Below are 15,398 nucleotides of genomic sequence, written 5' to 3' on the forward strand. Positions count from 1 at the left end.
AAGCCCTATAAGAATTCCTTTTTATCTTCAGCTTTTTTTTTTTACAACAAAGGAAACAGCTCAAGGCACAAAAAAAGGAAACTAATAAAAAAAAGCCTGCTACTCGCACCTCCTAAAAAAACGAATCAAAAGAGATGGCCGAAAGAGAGGTAAATTTCGGGAGGAGAGGTGTCCTGATACCCTCCTCTTGAAGGAGTTCAAGTCGTAGGCAGGAGGAAATACAGATGAAAGAAGATTGTTCCAGAGTTTACCAGCGTGAGGGATAAGAGAGTGAAGATGCTGGTTAATTCTTGCATAAGGGGTTTGGACAGTATAGGGATGAGCATGAGTAGAAAGTCGTGTGCAGCGGGACCGCGGGAGGAGGGGAGGCATGCAGTTAGCAAGTTCAGAAGAGCAGTCAGCGTGAAAATAGCGATAGAAGATAGAAAGAGAGGCAACATCGCGACGGAATTTAAGAGGTAGAAGACTATCAGTAGGAGGAGGAGAGCCGATGAGACGAAGAGCCTTAGACTCCACTCTGTCCAGAGGAGCTGTGTGAGTGGAGCCCCCCCCACACGTGAGATGCATACTCTATACGAGGGTGGACAAGGCCCCTGCATATGGATAGCAACTGTGCGGGGGAGAACTGGCGGCGACGATACAGAACGCCAACCTCGAGGAAGCTGATTTAGCGAGAGAGGAGATATGAAGTTTCCAGTTGAGATATTGAGTTAAGGATAGACCGAGCATATTTAGTGTTGAAGAAGGTGCCAGCTGAGTGTTGTCGAAGAATAGGGGATAGGTGTTTGGAAGATTGTGTCGTGTTGGTAGGTGGAGAAATTGAGTTTTTAGGCATTGAAGGACGCAAGGTTCTTTTGCTGTCTACTGTCTAATTTTACATATTAGCTATTTTTTTGTAAAGGTTTGTTATTCATATATGCCCTGTATTATGATCACCCTTGCTGCTTACATATCGAAATAAACGTTTAGTTTTCTTGACGATTTCTACCTGTTCAGATCTGCATTTTTACTGGTCGGATGTACAATTTAAATTGTTTCTTGTTATTGCTTGCCAGCTTAAATATTGATTGCACTACATATATAGATACAAGAAAGAAGCATATGTCAAATATGCGTCGATTGCTCGGGAGTTGCGGTTGTTTACTTACTTAGTTTACTTTTTGTGTCTAGAGGTCTTGTGCCTCACAGTCGTGGTGGTCCACAGCTGTTTTGGAAGTTGCTGGCGTCTTGCTTCTTCAGCCGCACTTGGTCCGGTATGGAATATGAGACTGCTCTGCAGACTGCTGTATAGCCTGGCACTGGTGGTTCATCGGGCACTGCCTTAAGGAACCTGTCCAGTGCAGCTTTGAACCTGTCCACTGAGCAGCCTGTGATTTCCCGTACCACTTTTGGTAGTGCGTTGAAGATTATTGGACCGTCGTGGGCTAGGCTGGCCGCCAGCTGTGTTCTAATTTTCCCCGGCGCTCTTGTCGGCAGGGCGTATCATGAACACATTCGTCCAGCTCTTCCGGAGATGTGGGCTGTCAGCATTCCCGGTGTGGGGTCAGGGACAGTACCCTCCAGGATTTTCCATGCGTAAATGGCCCGGTATCTGTCCTTCCTCCTTTGCTGGGAGAGCAAGCTGGGAGTTGAGCAGTTTAATTAGGTCAAACTTTTCAGGGCTGGTGGTGTGCTGGGTTGCGAGGGTGGTGAGGTGCAGAGTAACGAGGGGAGCGTCATAGGTGGTGTAGGAGGTGCCAAGGATGATCTTGACGGCCCTTTTCTGAACCCTCTCTAAGCGGCCGAGCTCGGTGGCGGTGAGGCAGGGAGACCAGGCAGGGGAAGCATACGTTAATTTTGGCTGGATAAACATTTTGAAAGTGGTTGCCAGTTCAGGGGCGAGAACACCTGGTGATTTCAGCCGCCGGAGCATGTGAAGCCTGTATGAGGCAGAGCTCACCACGCTGTTGGCATGTGGGTCCCAGGTCAGCTTGTCGTCAAGTGTAACGCCAAGGAGTTTGATGGAGCTGACCAGGTTGAGGGTGGAGTTGCCTACTGTGAGGGTGGGCGCTGGGGTTAGGGTGGGGGAGAAATCGAACAACATGGTAACTGATTTCTGGTGGTTGATGGTGACGTTGTTGTTGGTAGCTCCGGTGAGGAGGTTGTCAAGAGTTTGCTGGATGTGGGTGTAGTTTGGGTTGTTGTTGTTTATGGCAGTGGCAATGGTTGAGTCATCAACGTACTTCCAACGATGCTCGGTGTCCAAGAGAGCGTCGTTGATGAGGAAGAGGAAGCACAAGGGGCCCATCCTGCTGCACCCCACACGTGAGGGGCAGGAAGCTGGACACTTTTCCCTGCACACGTACGGCCTGGCGGCGAGTGGAGAGGAAGTCGGCTAGCCAGAAGATGAGGCAATCCCTGATGCTAGTGGATGCTGCCTTGGAAAGTATTATTGTGTGGTCCACTAGGTCGAATGCTTTACGGAAGTCAATGAAGGTGCAGACGGCAGATGTTTTTCGTTGGTCTAGGTTCTTTTGAATGAAGTCTAAGAAGCTGGTGAGGCAATGAGTGGTGGAGGAGGCCCGCATGTTGCCAAACTGTCGCGCATCAACCCCGGGTGCCTGATCCTCGTACACCCAGCCTGCCACGAAGCTCTCGCACAGGAGGCTGGGCAGCGGAGTTACCATTACCGTTGATGAGGTTTCAGGCCCCGTAGCCGTAGCCGTAGGCCGTAGCAGCGCTCCACAGGGCCGCTAACTTTATAACAGTAATATTAGCACCTAAAGTTGTCCTCAATCCTCATATTTGTTAGGTCGTAGGATTTAGTGAATAAGTGAGTCTTCAGCGCTTTCTAGAAGATTGCCAGACTGTCACTGTTCTTATCATCCCCGGGTAACTCATTATAGAGCCGCGGGGCACTCTTCTCAAATGCTCTAAAACCCAGTTCCAGGTTGACCCTGGGCTCATAGAGTCTATACCGTTCTGTACTGTGTCTCACTGCATGGTGGTGTCCAAATAAAAATCCTGTAGTATATTTCTCAAATATCCAGGTTTACCAAGTCGCGTTGCTTGATAAGTCAAGAGACATATTTTGTAGACTATTCGTGCCTTAATGGGTAGCCAATGCAAGTCTATAAGTGCAGGTGTTATTATCTCACGGGGGGGCAGACCCTTTATTAGCCTTGCAGCTCTATTCATAGCAAGTTGTAGTTTCTTCAGCAGATATTTAAGAAGGCCATAATAAAGTGAGTTACAATAATCCAGCTTATTAGTTACATGATTATATATAAGCATCTTCATAGTCTTATCATCCAGGTATTTCTTGACAAATGCAATATTTCTCAGATGGTAGCCTGCCCTTCTCACCACCTGATTGATCTGTTCTTTGAATGATAGAGTGCAGTCAAGTATCACACCTAAATCTTTGACTGACTTTTTTACAGTCATAGTGTCATCTTTTATCCGAAGAGTGGAAACATCTAGCCTCCTGACATCCTTGTTCTTCCCCACAATCAAGCATTCAGTTTTATCCTCATTCAGCTGCAGTTGCTTAGAATTCATCCATTTCCCGACATCATCCATAATTCTGCTCAGCTTATCTTCAGTGTTTTTCACGTCACTCAGCGACAAATAGAACTGTGTATCATCAGCATACAGTTTAAAGTCAACTTCATGCCTTCTTAGCAAATGTGAAAGACCGATAGTATAAACACAGAATAAAATTGGAACCAGTTCCCTGGGGGACTACTCTTTGCAAATGTTTATGAGTAGAGAACGATTTACCTATTTGCACACAGTAAGTTCTGTTCTCAAGGTAACTCCTCAGATAATCCAGCGCGCCACCCTCAATTCCAATATTCTTACAATCCTGAAGCAATAGATTGTGCTCCACCGTGTCAAACGCAGCACTCAAGTCTAACAAAATCAGAACACCACACTTCCCTTCATCCATGAGTACAAGCAAATTGTTTACCACCGAACATAGAGTAGTTTCAGTTGAGTAAAGCCTCTTGTAGACTGTTTATTTATCCGGTAAGGCCTGCACCACTAGCAAATGCTCCATTAGCTGATTTAAGATCACATTTTCAAGTATCTTAAATAGAAACGTCAAGTTGGATACTGGTCTAAAGGAACTAAACACTGTGGGTCCAGTTTACCTTTAACGATAGGTTTCACGATCGCCGCTTTCTCACTCTCAGGGAAAGTCTTGTTTTCGATACTAGTGTTAACCATCACAGTCATAATATTTAAGAAATCACTAAAATTTTCACTCCTAATGATGACACTTATCGGCAAGGGATCGTCATCACAGTACGTCAGGTTCACCTGTGTATGATAGTTTTCACCACAGTCACATCCACTTGTTGAAAGCTTAACTTTATTTCAGGGACTGGATTTTCCACAGCGGATCCATAATAACCGCAGTCGCCTCTAAAGTTCATGATAACTCTCTCAATTTTCTTGCCAAAAAAGTCTAAAAACTTATTTGCCAGCACTTCATCCGAGAAACCATCCGGAAGCTTGTTAACCTTTCTGTTTCCAGTCAAACTGTCAAGCACCTTATATAATTTATTGATGTCAGGCCCTGCCTCCACAACCTTATTCCGATAGTATTCTCTTTTCCGTTTTATCACAAGCCGATTTTCTTTGTTTCTTGCCTCCTGGTATGCTCTTCTTGCCTCATCTGTTTTTTGCATAAGCCACAGTCTTTCTTTTTTCTTCTTCTCTCTTTTTGCCCACAGTATTTCCGCATCAAACCATGGTGCATGATCTCTCAACACTATCTCCTTTTCACTCAGAGGACAGAGGCTGTTATACTCATCTTTAGCTAAACCATTATATAGCTTAACCAGGCAGGTAGCACAATTTCCGCGTAACACCGAGCCATGTTCACAGATTTCACAACATTTAATAGTAATTTCCTGTATCACAGAGTTAATCAATATTTCTGGTTGAAAATCTTCTCGCAATCTGAACGTAATCTTTTTTCTCTGCACTGCTTCCCTCACGTATGGAATTTCAAAGGTTGCCAATTTATGCACCGGGGATATACAACATATTTCATCAACACACACGCCTTGCACTAGATCACCGTCTATATCGCTGAAAACAAAGTCTAGCACATGACCCCCTAAAGAAGTCATCTCGTTCTCTTTATTAATCAGGTTGAAACTATCCATCATCTCAATGAAGGCCATGGCAGAAGAATTTTCAGAATCACCAATCCCGGTCAAAAGCACCCGCGATGTCGAGAACGACGACAATGGTATTCAGGCCGGTGTCTAGTGAGTCCTGCCAATCTCTGGAGATGAGCAGCAGGAGGCTTGAAGTGGAGCGGCCAGATCTGCACCCAAACTGCTGATCAGTGATGAGGGCGTTGTTCTCGAGGTGGCGGATGATGGCCTCCATCACTATTTTCTCTCTCTCTCTCTCTCTCTCTCTCTCTCTCTCTCTCTCTCTCTCTCTCTCTCTCTCTCTCTCTCTCTCTCTCATGTCCCGATACTCTACACCAGTATCAGCTGTCAAGGGATGACTTGGTTGCCCTGCAGCGTTGTGTGCAGACAGACTCGTGGCACAAACACACTGACAGCATCAACCGTCAAACGAGTGTTGCCTCCATGTGGCACCTTATCAACAAGGTTGTGAAAAAGAAAACCCCTAGTGCCCTCCACCACAGCCCTGCTCACTACGCACAAGATCTTATCGATGAATGGTCAGCACAGTCTCGCGTCACCAACCTTCCAGCGCACGTGCAAGCCGCTCTCTCCGCCCAGGATAATTACCGTGCACTCCGTCTCACCGCTGCCTTGCTGAACAGGGATGAAGAGGATGATGTAGCCATAACGGACAACGAGCTGCGACGTGCCCTCGCCAGGGGCACAATTCCAATGTGGAAACAACAACAAAACAAGAGAGAGAGAGAGAGAGAGAGAGAGAGAGAGAGAGAGAGTTTTATAGTTTTTTTTTACTGCTTCTGCCGTAACTGACCACACTGAAGACTCGTTGTGCTTTACGCCTTCCTTCCCTCACATATAGGTGAACGGAGGGAAAGAAGGTGGGGAAGGAAGGGAGGAGGAAGGGAGGGAAGCAAGAAGGGACTGGTCGATGTATAGATGGAGTTAATGGAGAAACGTGAGGAAGGAATTGAATGACTAAAGAAAGGAGGAAAGGAAACGAGGAAATGAAGGAGAAAAGGGAGAGGAAGTTAAATACTGAAAACGAGGCTGTAGGAAAGGGAAAGGGGGCTAAAGATGTGAAAAGAAATATATGAATGAATGAAGAGAAAGGAGGAAGGGAGACGGAGGAAAAGGAAAGGATGTTGAAAAAGTTGAGGAGTTTGATATTCACGGCTTTTTGGAAGGGAACATGAATGAATGGAGGCAAGAAATAAGGAAGAGGCAAGGAAAGGAAAGGAGGTGTAAAAGATGAGTATGTTGACGGTAAAGGAGTAATGGAGGTAAGGAGACATGTAGGACGAAAAAGAATGGAAGAAACGACAAGGAGGAAGTCAGATACAGAGGAAGGGAAGTGGCCAGGAAAGGGAAGGAGGGAATAAAGAGGACTGAGGAAGGGAATGATGGATGGAATGACCATAACTGATGGAAGGAAAAAACGGAATGAAATGGGATGAAGAAAATATGTAAGGAAACGAGAAAAAAAAGGAAATATGAAGAAAAGCATAAAACTGCATAGGAAGAAAGGAAATGAGGCTAAAATAGAGAAGGAAAGTAACGAAAGATTAAGCAAGGAAAAAAGAAGAAAACTGATAAAAAAAGGAAGAAAAATGAAGGAAAGAAGAAAGGAAAAAAGCAGCGATAAATAAATAGATAAATCCATGGATGAAGGAAAAAAAGAAAGAGGAAAGAGGAAAAGGAGCGAGATGGCAAATATAAATGAAAGCAGAAGAAGAAAGGAATGAATGAACGAATGAACGAGTTAAAGGAGGAAGGGAGAGAGGGAGGGAGGGAGGAAAAATCTGGAGAAAAGAATAAAGGGATAGCTGAAAGGCGAAAGGAACAGTGACAAAAGGTAACAGAGGACATGGAAGGATTGGAGGATGAAAACTGGAACGAGAGAAGAAGTGTGAGGAGGAAGAGGAGGGAGGCAGGAAGGGGAGGGAGGGAGGGAGGGAATGACGTGTGGGAAGCGGGGTAACCAACATGACCACTTAACCCGTACAGTGTTTTGGTATTTTGTAATTTCCTCCTCATCCCAGCGTCGGATGAAAAATCGATGTTTTTTTTTGCATAAAACACCTTAAAACCATGAAAAATAAAGAAACAAAGCGTCTTGTGTGTATTGAATTGAGTTGAATTTATTGATTAAGCTCAGACTTTATAAAAATGTATGGAGCTCCTCCAAAAGTAAAAATAGATAACAATATGTCCATGCAACAAGTAAATATCTGGTTATAAAACTAACCAAAACAAACACAACAATAATTCAATACATTAACTAGCGTAAAAAAAAAAGAGGTACCAAGAAATATAAATAATTGAAGGAGAATAATGAGTGCCAACACCTGACACTCATCTGAACATGCTTAGCACTGGCCTCAAGAACAGAGCTAAGTTTTTCATGATGGTAACATTGGTGGTTTGCATCAGTGATATATATTTGAAATGTGATGGCCTGTGTGTATAATAGCTTGGTATGTACATATCACGCAACCTTACAATTTCACTATCAGTGCACTCAAAAAGAGCATGGAGTTTATCACCCACAACACCAGAATCATACTTATTACAAAGCCGATTTTCTCTGTTTACACCTTGATGCCTGCCAGCATTAACAGTTGCATTAACTGTTGTTACAAGTTCTTAATCTCGTCACCATTATTGGGTTGCTCTTCTGTAAGCTTGAAATGTAACACTCCATGCCATAATCCACCTCAAACATTTTGTAGTTACTGCACAGAGATGTTGTTACTATGTTGTTGTGCCAAGGTGCAATCCACTGGTCTTTCAATCTCAATTCCACAGCTTTTTTTAACCCATGTTGTATTGGGAACATCTTGAGACAACCATAACCATGACATACCACACTCATCACAAATGTTTTTAATAATAACCATGGAGAAGTATATACCCCTAACCTATCCAAATATAACAAGCAGTGATATATTACTGAACAAAATTTTGTATCTTTACCTAAAGTAATTTTAGACCAATGTCCAATCATTCTGCTCTTTACATGTAGTCAAGTGGAAATACTCCCAGTTCACTGTATTCCATTTCACTGCTAGTAGTCCTATGAACTCCCAATGCCTGTTTTAAAAAATTCATATGAAAAGACTCTAACTCTCTAACTCTGTAAAATCCCCAAATCTCTGAGGCATATGTCAGTACGGGCAACACCATGTTATTGAATAGTTCAGTTTGCATGTCGGCTGGCAAGTCAAATTTCCTACACTTTCCTATCAGTGAATACATTGCCCGTGTTGCCTGTTCTTTAAGCTCCAGCTCGGCTACTCGGAACCTTCCATTGTAATTAAATAACACACCAAGATACTTATAGTCTTCCACTACTTCAATGTTTTCACCTCCAAATTCAAATTTGTAGTTATCAATGTTGGCTCTTCCCCTACTAAACATGACTATTTTTGTTTTGTTGCTGTTAAGTTGTAGTTTCCACAGATTAAAAGCAGTCCAGGATTGTTGCATTCCCCCCTCACTATCACACACAATAATTGTATCATCTGCATACATTAATACCAGGAGTTTTAGGTATGAATTGAAGAAATCATCACAAAAATCTAATAATTACAATTCAATTTACTTCCAATATCATTAATATAAAAAGCGAACAGCAATGGTGACAAATTTTCTCCCTGCCCTACCCTGCATTACATACAAAGGTGTCTGATGTCTGTTGGTTCAGCATGACACAAGACCTGATGTTGTCATACATGTTTCTGATTACATTAAATATTTTCCCTTGCACCTTTTCCTTCACCAACTTGCACCACAAACCTTCACGCCACACCGTATCAAAAGCTTTCTTGTAGTCCACAAACAGCTTCCTTTTCCTCCAGTTGAACAAATCAATTATACATTTAAGCAAAAATATATGATCCAGTGTAGAGAACTCATGCCTAAAACCTGCTTGTGTTTCAATAATAATAATCTTAGTATTTGAGTGTTCAATGAGTCTCTCGTTAAGTATTGAGGTAAGCAGCTTCCCCATACAACTAAGCAAAGTGATCCCCCGGTAGTTGTTAACATCCTGAGCGTCACCCTTATTCTTATAAAGCGGCACTATTGTCCCAACCAGCCACTCAGATGGCAGTATCAAGTATCTTATTAAACAGCTTAACAAATAGGGGGACAAAATATGCTGAGTACTTTTGATGCATTCATTTAATATCTTGTCAGATGCTGGGGATTTATTGTTTTTTTTAATTTTTAAATATTTCTTGCAAACTCTTCGTTGGTTATAGGGTCATTAAGTAATGGTGAGAGTTCATTATCCATATTATCATGATCATTTAGAATATTCATTTCATTATTATCAATGTTGTCATCACTCGCTAGCGGGTACATTACTTGGTCCCATAAATTTAATCTTTACGTGTAATCCACAGTGTACATCAGACAATAGCGGAGCATAATCCAATACTCTAAAAACACCACATACTGCATAACTTCAGGTGAACCTAAGAAGTAATATATATTTGTATTGTATGCAAATACCAGTCTTCCCCCCTCATTCCATTAAATATAAACACTTGATGATTTTTACAAATTTCAACCATTTTCCTGTCATAAAAGTTCCTGTCTAGGGTCAGATCTTGGTTTGCCCTGGTCTTAGTTATACCATAATCAGTTACACTTATGTGGGGATTTCGGCAGGCACCAGATCATCATCACCAGCACCAGAGGGAACATAGTGAGAGTATGAGCATTAGAATCACCACACAGTACATGCATATAGTCATCACTGGGATAAGTTATCAAATAATTGTCCTTCTCATCAAAGTACTCTTCAGTGCCATATCTTGAGTGTGAGGAGGGAAAGTAAACACAGCTTATTACCAACTCCTTACCTAAATTTGCACTCCCTCTGTCTACTGTAATTGAGAGTTTGTTCTTATGTGCCTCCACTGAAAGCTAACATTTTTCTTTATGGCAGTAAGTAGACCCCCCAGACTGTGTGTGTGTGTGTGTGTGTGTGTGTGTGTGTGTGTGTGTGTGTGTGTGTGTGTGTGTGTGTGTGTGTGTGTTTATTTCTTGCAATGTGTGTGTGTGTGTGTGTGTGTGTGTGTGTGTGTGTGTGTGTGTGTGTGTGTATTTATTTCTTGCCTGTGTGTGTGTGTGTGTGTGTGTGTGTGTGTGTGTGTGTGTGTGTGTATTTATTTATTGCCATGTGTGTGTGTGTGTGTGTGTGTGTGTGTGTATTTATTTATTGCCATGTGTGTGTGTGTGTGTGTGTGTGTGTGTGTGTGTGTGTGTGTGTGTGTGTGTGTGTGTGTGTGTTTATTTCTTGCAATGTGTGTGTGTGTGTGTGTGTGTGTGTGTGTGTGTGTGTGTGTGTGTTGGTGGGTGGGTGGATGGGTGTCTCTCTTGTAAAAATGCAATTCTTGGGAGACGGAATCACACTCTTCTTGTATCCAGTTCACGCCCCCACAGACAACTTAGCTCGTCACAGTTATCACTTATGTGTTCCAGCTCTGTGTTATAATGTGTCAGACATCAGTAACATCAGTATAAACATCTCAACTGTTTAAAATATGTGTGTTCTCACAAAATAATTAACATATAAATGATAAAACTGTGTAAATAAAGGGTAAGTAATGACGTTACGAGCTGCCAATACGTGGCCTGGCTGAGCGCGAGCTGTGATTGGTCCTAATTTCCCGCGAAGACGAGGTGTTCCAGACTTGGCGAATATGAGTATGCGCCCGGGCCCCGCGCGGAGCCAGTCCAGAGATGAACTCAAATTAACTTTTGGATCCGGGGTGGTGCCAGTCCAGTGCCGTTGAATATATTCTACATATCATGAAAATATGAAATAAAAATACTTAGCTACAAAATAGCATATACAAGACGTCGTTTTTGTTAATGCTGTCCATATGTTTTTCAACAAATGATGAGCGATGGACTGACGGAGTGGATCATTCGTGTCGAGCGGCCACTGCTTCGCTGACGTCATTTTGGCGTCATTAACGTCGAGGGATCCGTCAAAACGGAATAGTGGGAACCCCGCTAGCTTGGATTCATCTCTAGACGGGCCGACGGAGCTCCGCGCGAGGGCCCGGGCGGGCCCCGGTTCCCACCGTCCTCCTCGTCGATGACGTCACTGACGGTCTACGGATCCAAGGAAGCGGAATAGTGGGAACTGCGCCAAAGACACACACACACACACACACACACACGTACCCGGGTATATAATGGGACCCTACACAATGGCTGCGCGTGGCCTCGGAGCTCATCCCCGACTCATTACCCCTGGAACCCGTGGCGGGCAAGGCAGGCTGGGCTGGGGTAAGTCAAACGAGCCAGGGTGACATCCGGTCAGCACAGTTTACCTTCCTCGGGTTTCCCTTGGCACCCATTTTCCGGCCGCCGGGTTAGACATATAAAACAGCAACACGCAGCACGAGGGCACGTGTGATGCACAGAGAGGAGGCCGCCAGTCAGAAGAGGCCTGACAAACGCAGCCCAGGATCAGAGGGAGACTTCGTTTGGACGGCCTGTAATAATTCTGGATGTGAATCTATTTATGAGATAATTTGTTAAAAGACAAACTGACAGACAAGCGGGAGGATGGTGAAGGAAATATTGTTCACTTCCTCTGGCGACAAAAACAACACAGCATCGATCACACACGCGTTGAGCCGACACGCAAAGCTCAAAAGTTCGTTCACGGACTCCGGAGACAAGATTCCTCCGCCGATAAAATTAACGCAACGCAAAAACTTGTCCTTTCCTTGCTCATAAAAGTTGATTCCTTTTTTATTCTTTAAATCCTTTTTTGCTCCGTAAACTTAAATCCTTTCTTTGTTCCTGAAACTTAAATCCTTTATTTTGTTCCTTAAACTTACATCCTTTTTTGCTCCGTAAACTTAAATCCTTTTTTGCTCCGTAAACTTAAATCCTTTTTTGCTCCGTAAACTTAAATCCTCTTTCGTTCCTTAAATCCTTTTTTGCTCCGTAAACTTAAATCCTTTTTTGCTCCGTAAACTTAAATCCTATTTCGTTCATTAAATCCTTTTTTGCTCCGTAAACTTAAATCCTCTTTCGTTCCTTAAATCCTTTTTTGTTCCGTAAACTTAAATCCTCTTTCGTTCCTTAAATCCTTTTTTGCTCCGTAAACTTAAATCCTCTTTCGTTCCTTAAATCCTTTTTTGCTCCGTAAACTTAAATCCTTTTTTGCTCCGTAAACTTAAATCCTTTTTTGCTCCGTAAACTTAAATCCCCTTCACCCCAGAGAAGCCTCGCCCGTGCCAACACGCCACACCAGACGCCTGGGTGCTAGATTGTCATTTATATACTTTGTTGTTGTCGTTGCTGTTGTTGTTGTTTTCCCTTTATTGGTGTTGTGTTTCTGTGTGATCCTTTTCCTTTTCTTCTGTATTATTCCGTCTCCGGTGTTATTTTTCTTTATTTCCCGCGTGACAGTGTGGTGTAGGGTATCTACATCGCCTTTCCTTAATGCGGTATCCTGCTACAGCTGAGTCTCCTTCACCCCAGAGAAGGCTTACCCGTACCAGCATACCACACTAAAGTCCTAAATCCTAGTTGTTATTTTGATAATGTTGTGTTTTGTATCTGATTTTTTTTTTCCTGGTTTTCCTTTTCTGCATTATCCTGTCTCCGGTGTTGTTTTTCTTCATGTGTCGTGTGACAGTGTTGTGTAGAGTATCTACATCGCCTCCACCTGGTGCCATATCTTGCTACAGCCGAGTCTCCTTCACCCCAGAGAAGGCTCTCCCGCACCAATACACGGCACCAAGGGCCTTCATGCTGGATTTTTGCACGTGTTTTCGTTATATTTTTTTCCTTTTTCTCATGGCGTGCTACCGTCATATCTATTTCCTGGAATTCCGTTCCAGTGTTATCCTATTTCTGATGTTTCTTTAGTTTATTCTCCTTATTTTCGGTGTTTTTCACCTGTAATATCCCTTTGGTGGAGTTGTTCAGAAATCGCCCTTCCTTGGTGCTGTCTGCTGACACGAATGAGTCTCCTTCACCCCAGAAAAGACACGCCCATATCAACACACAGCACCAAAAGCACTCCCCTCCCCACGCCCCTGGACACTCAGGATCTCCGGCACCGCCATGGACGCCCCGAGGGAGCCGAGACGCCCTGCCGGAACCCCTCAGCCCTGCGGCGCTCGCCAGGGAGGCCTTGGGCTCCCCGACGCTCCCAAGCACCGCCGAGGCTGGGGAGGGCGAGAACTCCAGACGACTGCAGGACAACTCCAGTCGAGAATATTAAATTAATCGTAAACACCGCGACGGCGCAAAGGCTGCGTTTGTCGAGTCTGGGATGGCAGGAGCCGGCCGAGTGCTTTGGCGCGGCATGCGTTTCCCTCTTTGCTTCTGATTTCCCTCATTGTTTATTGAGAGAGAGAGAGAGAGAGAGAGAGAGAGAGAGAGAGAGAGAGAGAGAGCATTTTAATAGATATAATGCTTTCGTAATGCTTTAGTTAGTTGATGTTGTTGTCATTACCAACATCTATCTATCTCTCTACTACCCCACCCTTCACCCCCACACACACTCATTGTGTGTATTTAGTGTGTGTGTGTGTGTGTGTGTGTGTGTGTGTGTGTGTGTGTGTGTGTGTGTGTGTGTGTGTGTTTTCTCTCTCTCTCTCTCTCTCTCTCTCTCTCTCTCTCTCTCTCTCTGATTACGTGTGACCTTGCTAGGCCTAATGGTACTGAAGACATCTGGATCAGTGTACATTGTAGAAAATTCCCCTCAGCGTCTCAACAAACCTTTCAATATATACACGAGACCTTGATATTATGTGCCTGAAGAGCAAAAGTTTTTATATGCTCGGTGCCTTTAATGATGCTTTACTATATACCTACCAGCAACAAACTAGGTACCATAATATGTATAAATAAATTACACCCGCGTCACCCCTCAGTCAGCCACACTTCTAGACATCATTGTTACTAACAAACATGACGGAATAATACACAAAGACATAATACCAAACACTATAGCAGACCGTGACCTTATAACAGCAACGGTTAAAATCACCAAACCTAAACGCAAGCCGGGAATGAGAACTTTTCGTCATCTCGGGGCTCACAGCAAAGACCTGTCCTGTGATAGGCGCTTCTCCCGCCCTAAAGGAAATTTCCTCTACAGACAACGTAGACATCCAGGTGCACTCCCTCACGTCTGCACTCTCAAACTGCCTGGAACAATGCGCTCCTTTTGTCACCAAAGAAATAAATGAGCCTTTTGACTCCTGGATAAACGACGAAACTCGCTCAGCTATGTCAACACGAAACACCCTTCAAGCGCGCCTGAGACAAAATCGTAATAATGCTGAGTTACTAGAGCAATATAAACACCGACGCAATAGAGTAAAGTCACTGCTGCGTTATGCTGAACAATCATATTGCCGAGAAAAATATACGACTGTAGAGCCAATTCAGCGGCCACATGGAAAATAATACAAGACATCAACCCAGCAAAATATAAACTAATAACAATAACTTCATAACGAACGTGAAATGCCGGATAAATCCACTAACAATGCAAAACAATCTCAATATTACAAATCAAAACCGTATTATACCCCAACAAGATGTAAACCACACTCATCTTTTCAGGGCCGGCCCAGCAGACATGAACACAGTCATATTAACAATTAAAAACCTAAAGAACACTAACTCAGCCGGTTCAGATGGGATTACACTTCGGTACATCCAAGATTCCCTACCCGTTACGATCACATACATTACTACAATCATCAACACATCGATTGTTACTGGAAAACTCCCTACCATGTGGAAACACGCGACCGTCATACCTATCTATAAAAACAGACACTGGGGGAACGTAAACAATTATCGGTCAATATCACTGTTACCCATTCTCTCAGAGATATCAGAGAAAACTGTGGTCCAACAGATGACCACCTTCCTAGAGTCCAAGAAGCTTCTCTCTAACACTCAACACGGCTTCAGAACTAAACTTTCAACAGACCGCCCTTACCACGTTTACAAATAACATGCAGGAATATGGATGAGAAGAAACTATTGCTTATAACGTTGTGCGACCTATCAAAAGCCTTCAATAGCATAAAACACGATATCTTAATATAAACTGCTCAAGGTCAAAAAGTGAGGGTCAATAGTACCACGTATACGACTGCACCAATACAATACGGAGCTCCTCAGGGATCAATATTAGGGGCAATTCTTTTCATCATTTTTGTCAAAGACCTCGCTGAAACG

At 43.4% G+C, this 15,398-nt stretch overlaps 1 long non-coding RNA gene across 1 annotated transcript in view; it reads right to left on the reverse strand.

Annotated features, from left to right (window-relative positions):
- The window catches only part of LOC127009785 (uncharacterized), a 70,092-nt gene extending 56,584 nt beyond the window's left edge, over positions 1-13,508 (reverse strand). The window contains exon 1 of the long non-coding RNA XR_007762257.1: positions 13,092-13,508. This is a non-coding gene — a long non-coding RNA (uncharacterized LOC127009785). The remainder of the gene's footprint in view (positions 1-13,091) is intronic.
- Positions 13,509-15,398: the final 1,890 nt, after the last annotated feature.

This window comes from Eriocheir sinensis, chromosome 42 (assembly GCF_024679095.1).
Source record: "Eriocheir sinensis breed Jianghai 21 chromosome 42, ASM2467909v1, whole genome shotgun sequence".
In the NCBI taxonomy this organism is placed as follows: Eukaryota; Metazoa; Arthropoda; class Malacostraca; order Decapoda; family Varunidae; genus Eriocheir; species Eriocheir sinensis.